The sequence below is a fragment of the Ambystoma mexicanum genome, chromosome 4q (genome assembly GCF_040938575.1).
Source record: "Ambystoma mexicanum isolate Mex_15411 chromosome 4q, UKY_AmexF1_1, whole genome shotgun sequence".
Lineage (NCBI taxonomy): Eukaryota > Metazoa > Chordata > Amphibia > Caudata > Ambystomatidae > Ambystoma > Ambystoma mexicanum.
The window spans coordinates 43,919,164-43,929,373 of record NC_090928.1 but is presented as its reverse complement, the minus strand read 5'-3'; the positions used below and the strand labels follow the sequence as shown (position 1 = coordinate 43,929,373).

Genomic DNA, 10,210 nt, shown 5'->3' with positions numbered 1-10,210 from the left:
CAGACGACACAGGGAACTGCGGAATGAACGAGAGGTGGGAAGGCGCACTCCCCTACTCCTGGCGACACGCGCATGCCACCCATATTTGAATGAGGGAACATACCAGGAAAGCGGGCATTGACCTGCTGATGCCCGCCCTGCGGGAACCACGCAAGCGGACTATATAATCACACAGAGTGCTGCCTTTTGATAGTTTGGCCTGATGCCGAGAGGAACAATACGCTAGGATGCTGTGTTCCACCTGGATAGCCCCCCGGACCCGGGACACTAGAAACACAGATATCTGCTAGTGTACACACTGCAAGGACTGCTGAGGCGCAACATAGTACTACGATCTGAGACCAAGGTTTTAGTTACATGTTTAGAACAGCCCGCAAAGGGGGACACCCGGTTCTCTACCCGCAGTGAAACAAGGAGCATTGTGAACTGCCCAGTATCGGCGCAGCATGCCTCTACACGCCCAACACCAGAAACGTGGGGCGTCCTTTTGAAGACTATCACTGTGTGTTTGCACGGGCGCTGACAGTCAACAGAATACTCGCCTGGCGGGAACCACGACAAGACCAGTAACATCTTCGCAACGGTGCGGGCCATCCTTTTCTTCCCCCTCCCCCATTCAGCTTGGCAGCCACGTGCACTCCCTGCTGTCCTGAGAACAATGCCCAAGGGTGCAGGCTCACAAAAAAGCAAGGGATCGATTGAAACGTTCACAACAATAGTGCGAACAGGGGCAGAAGCGGAGATGGCCACGGAGCAGTCACCCCAGTCCACGGCATCCATTTTTGCAACAGCTATGGACTGACAAGCGGTATTCAAGGCAATGCAACAAGGCTTCACGGCCCTCAACAACAAGTTAGACGGGATCACAGTGAATGTAGCACTATTAAGAATCAACTGGAAAAGGCAACAGGACGCATCACTGAAGCCGAGACACGTATCAGCACCACTGAATATGCGCTAGAGGTGCTAGGCAACACCGTGACGACAATGGCCAAAGATCTGGGAACGGTGAAGCTTAAGTGCGAGGACTTAAAGGCGAGATCACAGCGAAATAACATCTGCATTGTAGGCGTCCTGGAAGAGGCCCTTAAAGGTCCAATGGAGCAGGCAGTTGAAGCATTGCTAAGGGAACTGCTGGGAGACCCGGGTTGGTCACCCCTGTTCGTAGTGGAGAGAGCACATAGGAAACTGGCACGTAGACCCAAGCCTGGGGCCTACCCTAGACCCATCATAGCACGCATGATGAACCACAGGGACAGAGACCTGGTGCTGAGAGCCGCGAGGGATAAGCAGGAGATGAGACGGGAAGCAAGCGTCATCAGAATTTTCCCCGACTACACGCTTGCAGTCCAACAGGAGAGATGCACATTCACGAACGTCAAGAAACTCTTGCGTGAACGACAAATCCCGTACGCTATGTTGTACCCAGCCAGGCTTAGAATTCAGCACAACAACAAAATCTATTTCTTCACATTCCCTGAGCAGGCAACAGGTTATGTGGAAGCAAAAAACCCTGATACCGAATGAACGTTCCCCATGCAGGTCCGAGGCCACACTGGCTGAATCATTGTGAGATCCTCTATTATGAGGGGACACCAGAAAGGGGAAGGCAACGATCGCTAGAACTTTGAAAGCTGCACCCTGGACTGAGGTTAAGTCATAGAGAGTCTATGTTCATACAAGCCAGGGCATCAGCTACTGTTCATAATGTGGATGAGTAACTGATAATTTGTAGATGTAACGGAAACAAGAAGAAGCTACCAGGCCTTTGCCACCTCGGCAGGAGCCCCCAGTTGCAAGCGCAACCAATTAGTATGGGTAGGGGGGGAGGTCACGGGGCAAACATAGTTGAGTTCGGGGAAATATGCGGGTGGGGAGGGGAATGGATAGTACATGTGGGTGTTAATGTTAGAAAAGCACAGGTACGGACTAACAGAGAATGCAAGAATACATCTCAGTATGATCATGGTACACATTTATGGTGCGGTATATATGTAAATGGCTAAAAAAGATATGAACGACATTACATTGTTAAGCTGGAATGTGCAGAGACTGGGGGCACCTATGAAGAGGAGGAGGATTATGGCGTACATTAGCAGGTTGAGACCACAGTTAGTCTTCCTCCGGGAAACCCACCTGTTGGGCCACCAGGCGGAAAGCTGGCCCCCAACTGGGGGAGTCAGTGACACTACACATCATATTCAACCAGAGCTTGTGGAGTGCTATGATACACAGATCCCTACCTTTCACACACCACATCACGGAGAGCGACCCAGAAGGCCGGTATGTCTTGGTGCATGGGAACCTGCGCAATGAGGAAATACTGCTCTTAAATATATATGGCCCAAATATTGATGATCCTAGCTTTTATTCAGAACTATTCCAGAAACTAGCCAGATCCCCCACGGCCCATTTGATTTGTGGAGGAGACATTATCACCATCCTAGACACCCAACTGGACCGCACCTCGGACCATCCCAGGGCGCTCACCGGCGCCGCTCGTATGATACTCACACACATGGCAGATCTAGGCCTGAGGGACGCATGGCGCTCCCTAAACGGCACTAAGCGGGCCTACACATTTTACTCCACGGTGCACGGCATGCACTCCAGAATAGATTTATGGCTACTCTCCCACAGAGTACTGAACTGGGTAACCGAGACACAGATACATCCCAGAACATTTTCCGACCACTCCCCCATTCAAATAACACTGGCAATCCCAGAGGTGAAACCACACAGACCACCGTGGAGATTTAAATCCTCAGCTATCACTGATCATGTATATAAAACCTCTCTGACAACAAATATAGAGGAATTCTTTGAAAATAATGAGGGAACAGTGTCGACCCACGCAGTACTCTGGCAAGCCTTTAAGGTATGTGTACGAGGCAATGCGATGTCCACAGAATTCGGAGTGTTGAAAGATGTACAAAGAGAACTAAAACGGCATGACGGAGATATAGCCACGGCACAAGAACAGTACACAGCACAGCCGTCCCCCAAATTAAAGTTAAATATTAAGACCCAGATAGAGGAACACAGGGTGGCGGCAGAACGCAAGTTCTGATACTTTGATAGGCCAGCTGCAGCTAGGCGATATGGAGAGCAAGAACGAACCGGCCGCCTCTTGGCCAGGATGGTGAGGGGCGAGCGCGGGCAGTCGTGCATTCCCTGTATTACCCGGCCCGATGGCGTGGTCGTAACGAAAAAAGCTGAAATAGAAGAAACGTTTTACAAATTTTATGGGCAATTGTACTCCTCCCAGAGTTCGGCCACGGAAGCGGACATAGACCAGTACCTCGCTACAATACCCAATACACTTATATCAAGTGCAGCTAGGGAGGCTCTGGAAAACCCAATCACACACGCCGAGATAGCCGATGCAATTGAGGCACTGCCCACAAGCAAGGCCCCGGGCTCAAATGGCCTAGGTGCTGAATTGTACAAGGAATTCTCCAAACTTCTCGTCCCTAGGCTACATGCACTCTGGTCAGAGGCTCTGGAGAAGGGTCTGCTGCCGGAAACCAACAGGGAGGCCATCATCACCCTACTACTCAAGTCCAGGAAACCCCCGGAAGAGTGTGGTTCATATAGACCGCTCTCGCTGATAAATACGGATGCTAAGATCTTCGCCAAGATACTTGCAATGCCTTTGACACCACTAATGCCATACATGGTCCACCCGGACCAGGCCGGCTTCATACTAGGCAGATCCACGGTGGCAAATATCCGACGATGCCATGATATACTGACATCAATCCCTAAGGAGAAGCAAGGGGCAGCAATATCATAGGACATGCAAAAAGCCTTCGACAGAGTCTATTGGCCGTTTCTGTTTAGGGTAATGCACAATTATGGGTTCGGGAAGAATTTCATAAATACTCCACCCTACGCTAGAATAAATGTCAACGGCGACCCAACGGCGGTACTGGAACTACGGGGGGGAACCCGCCAGGGCTGCCCGCTATCACCCCTATTGTTCGCATTAGTAATAGAACCCTTGGCGGACCTACTGAGATCCAGATACAGCAAGTTTGGGCTTCAGATAGTGGCAAGGGCTGAGATCATCACGATATACGCGGATGATATATTGCTATACGTGAGGGACCCGGACCGCAACCTGGTCTGAAGGTAAACTCAGCTAAGTCCGAAATGTTTCCCCTGACTGACACAACTGTCAGACCACAGGAGCTCCACAGGCTTCTCTGGAGCCCGGTTCACATTAAATACCTCGGGTTGCATGTGGCCAGAACGGCCCAGCTGTCCTGAGCAATGAACTACGAAATGCTTGTGGACAGTCTCTGCGTTAAAATGGAACAGTTGAGATCCCTCTCTATATCAATGATGGGCAAACTTGCCCTAGGCTAGTTAAAATGATAATTCTTCCAAAATGGTTCTATTTATTTAGCATGGTACCGGTCGGGCCGGACAGGGCTTTCTTCACAAAAATGAAGGGCGCATGCACTTCATTGACATGGAATGGACACCCCAGGGTGTGCTGGAAGACACTCACACACCAGAATCCCCAAGGGGGACTGGCGGCCCCCGACTTTGAGATTTACTATCTAGCAGTGCAAGCACACTATGCCTCACAATGGGTGGCTGCCTACCTTAGTCCGTAACACCCTGCCAGAGAAGCGATGACGCGCGAGTCTACTGACCTCCTGCATAGCACAGTTTTCACACGTCCCAAACGTTAGAACACAAAAAATCCTACACAGGTGACATGATCGAGCTGGGCCAAAATTGACGAAATACTGGGGCCAGAAGCACTGTACAACCCGAACATGCCTATTTGGGGGGCCCATTATATCCCGCCTACACTAGATTCAGAGATAGCCACTCTCTGGGGTACTAAGGGTATTCACCAACTTGGAGACCTTTTCCCCCGACAAGAAATGTATAACATGGGTATCAATTTAGCGCGTAGTGGGCAGCTCACTGCAACAGAGAATGCAGTATTTACGCATGAGGTCGGCTATCTCCTGGGTGTGGCGGTGTTCCCAGCAGAACCACAGATACACATTGGCATTGGCTACATGTTCACGGGGGGGACAAATAAAACAACTGCTTCCACGTTGTACAAGCTTATACTTTCGACCCGGCCACCAACAATTCACACAGCTAGAGAGAAATGGGAGGCGGATCTAGAGTGTAATATCACCGATAAGCAGTGGTCGCTGATATGTGGTCTGACGAAGCACATATCATGTAACACACGCTATAAACTGATACACTACAAAATCATACACAGGATACACTACACCCTAGCGGAACTAAGATGCATATACCCTACTGCTGATGGTAAATGCCCCAGATGCCGAAGCGCGGAAGCAGACACCGTCCACATGTTCTGGTCGTATCCACACTTGGGACAAATATTGGGCACAAATATGTGACACAGTAGATAAAATGGCGGGCCATCCCATTGAATGGTCACTGGCATTGTGCTTGCTGGGCGGCACTGGGAAAATGAATCACACATGGCGTAAGCTGTTGAACCTTAGCCTGCTACTGCGAAACGAGTCATTCTCATGAGGTGGAAAAGCAGTAATCCTCCCACTAAGGCTGACTGGGAAAGGGATATGGTGTGGACCAATGATAACGAGGAACTATATATTGAACTGCTACAACCCATCTCCCGCCCTAGGAACATCTGGGGAAGATGCAAACAGTACCTAGCGGTTGAAGCGGAGGAAGTAGACAGCGAGACTCAACCTAATATTGCGTAACGTAACCTGCCACTGTTAGAATGTTATACCAGATGTATGCAAATGCTATGACTGTTATTACCTTGTACCTGTGCATGTTAAAATAAAGATATTAAAAAAATAATTAAAAAAATACAACGTTGTATTTATAATTGTCGCGCCTTTTCTTTTAGTAAAGTCCAGGCAATTATGAATAATTCGCTGGGATCAGGCAGAGTATTCATAATTGCTGCGACTTTCTTTTATCTACATGTTAAGCTCTGCTCTCTGGCTGCAGTAAGCAAAAGCTCGCAGTAGGGGGCTTTTGCTGCTTGATTATTGTCGCCAGAGCAGAGCTTAACATGCACAGAGGAGGCTGCTTCAAATCACAAAACAGATGCCCCATGTAAACACTTTGAACCTCATTTGCTCAAAATTTTGCATGGGAACTTTCTTTAAAAATATGTTTTATATATATTTTTGATTATTGCCAATCTTTCGGGACAATAAAATGTTTGAGTGAACTTCCCATTACTACAATCCGGTCAATCTGGAGTCCCAAAAAATGTCACCCACTTCACGTCAACTTCTCTAAAGACATGTACATTTGGATGGGTTGGTGTGGGAACAAATGTGACTATTGATAGTACAGCAAAATAGAGTGATGCCAAAGCAGGATTGTAAAGCTCTTAGTGTGATTCCACCTTTAAGCACCACTGCCTCTTAGCAAGTCCCAACCCACTGGAGAAAGAAATCTCCCACATACTTACCAACGTGACCCATTCCAATCTGTAGGTTCTTATCCAGTCATGTCTTTTTCTTTGCATTCTGGGATGTGTAGTTCCACTTTTCCCATTATAAAACTCGGACTACAAGTACCAGAATGCAAAGAAAAAACCAGAACTGCATAAGCACCTACAGATTGCAATGGGTCATGTTGGCAACTATGACCTCCCATGAGCTGCAATGAAGACAGAAAAGGTGGCAATGCCTAATCTCTAAGCGTGCCTCAGCGGGTGCTGGGGCTGTTCTTTCTGAAACCCAGGTGGCCCTGGAATATTTTTAGAACATAAGCTGCCAGGGCCTGGAGGAATATTTCGGATGATATTGAGAACCCTTTTCGAAGGTCTCTTTGGGCCTGATTTACAAAAGCGTTTTCAATGGGAAAATCCCATTGAAAATGCTTTGTGATTGAAGCCCTTTATGTAAAATTTCCTGAGGGTGCTCGTCCTATAGCCACTTTCCCTCAAAGCTGAAAGTCATGCAAAACTGATAAGTGTGTGTACTGTTACTGTGAGGGAACGTATTGTACATTTCCTTCTAGTCGTCTACATAAAGCCACCCGACCACTTTCACTCAAAGCTGGAAGCCATGCAAAACTGATAAGTGTGCATACTGTTACTGTGAGGGAACGTATTGTACACTTCCTTCTAGTCGTCTACATAAAGCCACCCGACCACTTTCACTCAAAGCTGGAAGCCATGCAAAACTGATAAGTGTGTGTACTGTTACTGTGAGGGAAGGTGTTGTACACTTCCTTCTAGTCGTCCACATAAGGCTACCCTGAGGGAAGTGGTTATTACCATGTTTTAGTTCAATGGGGGTAGGATACTCGAGGAATGACCTTCAGTTGCAAAAGCTCACAGACTTATTACTTTTGCCCTTTCCAAATGCGTGCAGTATAGGAAAAAGTTATTGGATATTACAAAATAGTGTTCTTTGCTATTCATTTCATGGATAGCTTGCAGTTTTAAGGCCTCATTCAATATCTCTATTTAAGGCCTATTGCAATAGGTTGCATTTGTTTGCTTCTTTCTTGTTTTCATGTAATGGTCTGTTGCTTGGTAAATCTTTTAATAGTTCAATGAAAGTGGCCAGTTGCACTTTACAGACTAAAGTGCTTGTACTTGTACATCTGTAAACTGCAAGTAGCCACTTTTAGACAAACTATTATGCTTTCCCAAGCTACAGCCCATTACATAAAAACACAAACATGCCCCTCGAATAAAAGAAACACAAAAGCTTACAAACATAACTTTTGAAACGTTTATTTGCTTTAAGTACTTCAGAATTGTATCAGCATTTTGAAGGTGGGTGCAAGATATACAATCACGCCTGGTAAAATTCACACGGCCTGCATTTAGAATTGAACATAAGAATAGTATATTTAGCCAGAACCGTAAATCTCTGAAAAACCTGCACAGGAAACAATAAGTCAAACGCTCCAAATCCTGTGCACAAGCTGAGTGACTAAACAAAGAAATCTAGAACAATCCAAGCGCCATGATGAACAGATCGGAATCTTGTAGGGAAAATGAGTGAAAATACTGTACACCCTCGGATCACAGACATCTAGTGCAGGCCCTTCGATTTAAGATTGAAATCTTCAATAGAGCACATTTGACAACCACCAAGTCAATCAGCGCTCAGAAAGCAAATCAGCAAGAAGCTGAAACTGGAAACTGTGAACTGGGTGACATTTGGGAGCAGCTTGTAAACATAATTGACTCTCGTGACAAACAAGTAAACAGCACACAATTCACACCAAAGACTGAACCGACGGGCCAAACAAGTGTGAAGAACTGTTCCGATCTTCACTCCAGTACTGCGCAGAAAGGACCATTGTGGCGCAGCCTAAAACTGTATTTGATTTATGGCCAGCTCGGTCAGTAATGCCAACACCTGGGTAAGATGGTCGCTGCACCGGAACTTAACTTTGCCATCACAGTCAGCTGACGCCACAGACGTGGAGACTTGCACCAGCTTCGTGGCAGACAGATGGATCTTGAAGTGATGGAAGAAGTGAGAATACAGACATTTCAAGAACAAATCCACCTCTTTCTCAGTGACCTCGTCTGCGTTCTTGTGAATATCATTCCACAAGGCTCGGGCGTCCTCTGGATGGATGGCATAGGATATATCAAGGCTATGGGGCTGGATCGGTACAGAAAAGTTGAGTTCCGTGGACATCTGTTGGCCCCCCTGTACGTCATAGCCAGTCCACATGGCAGCCATCCACGAGAGGTCACGTGAGCTGATGGCACAGTCACTAATGCAGCAGCCAAAGGTCTTTTGGAACCAGCTCCCAACTACTGCAGTGAAAGCCGTGTTGCCATTCGCCGAAAACAAAGGCAGGCAGGTGAACATGTCTGGTAAGGAGTCCAGTAACGCAGGTTCTCCAAATGTACAGCAGAACCAGCCGGACCATAAAACCTTCTTGGCTTCTGAGGTTGAAGCGCCACATTGTGATTTGGGCGAAAGCTCAATTAGGATTGCTCCTGGGTCACGTTCGCGGCCTTTGAACCCCAAAAGTGTGGTTACACTCACTTCAACATCAAGTTCTACTTTCGTATCCCCGGCTGTGCCTTTTTGCTTCTCTGCTGCAATGAACACTGCCAGATCTCGTGAGTAATCATTGAGAAGCCTGTGGGAGAATCTGTACAATGGAGTTACACTGTGCAGTTTCCACTGCTTGCACATCAGAGAGGCTATTTTTTGAGGATCAACACTTTCCTCAAGTTGGCTGCACTGCGGTATTCTTCTATTTGAGGGTGGCCGACAGAAAGGCGGATGCCTCCAAGTTGAGGTTGAACCCCGGTGGCGCACACGACTAGTGCCAGTGGAAGAACAGACTTCACTTACAGGGGTGGGTGTGGCTAAAGGGACAAAACCCACACATTCGGGAGTTGGCGGCTGGGTCTCCATGGCCTCTCTGTCCACGTCGCCCTTTCTTTTCCTACTGCCGGCTGCAGACATCGTTGCATACACCAGAAAGGGAAAGGCTGCTCAGCTCCCCAGGCCAAACGAGGACTACGCACGACGTCCTTCTGTGCACTCGCGAGAAGTCGAAGAGCACAATATGCAAGTGAAGAAGCTCTTCACTGGGCTGAAGCTCAGAATAAATCATCTTGACTGGCATGTCATTTCAATTTTATTTATTTTATTTGCTTTAAAAAACCGCAGCTGGTCCTGAATGCATACGTTGGGCAATTCGTAATATTCCAGCATACTTGACAGTATTCTGTGGCTAAAAAGATGTAGTATTTTTCAAGTTTCAAAAATAATGCTTCTCATAACAATTACATCACAGAAAAATACAAAACATACATTGTTGGCACCACTGGAGTATTCTAAAATACAAATGCCATCAAACAGCACAACATGGAAAGATGCTGACATGTTTAAAGTGTATAATTGTGAATGTTAATTTAACACCACATTCATTTTCACAGAAGGTAGTCACACAGAGATGGTAGGCAACATTTGCCACTGCTCTGTAGCAGCAGCCTGGGCAATACATAATTATACATGCAGTGCAAGATGAATAACTGAACAACATGGAGATTGATACCCTCCTCATTCTTATATGTAGGTGCTGTGTGATGGTGGTACTTTCTGCCACTTTCCTTCAATGGCGGTTTACCCAAGGCCTGTCCTGGCCAGAGTGCAGGGTAAAGTTATGTAGCTGTCAGGTCACTGGATTGGTCTGAGCCCATCACTCGAAAGTAATCACTTAC

At 47.1% G+C, this 10,210-nt stretch overlaps 1 pseudogene; it reads right to left on the bottom strand.

Moving 5' to 3' along the window:
* Nucleotides 1-8,268: 8,268 nt before the first annotated feature.
* LOC138467189 (centromere protein L pseudogene) lies at nucleotides 8,269-9,449 on the bottom strand (annotated as a pseudogene).
* Between the last annotated feature and the right edge of the window lie 761 nt (nucleotides 9,450-10,210).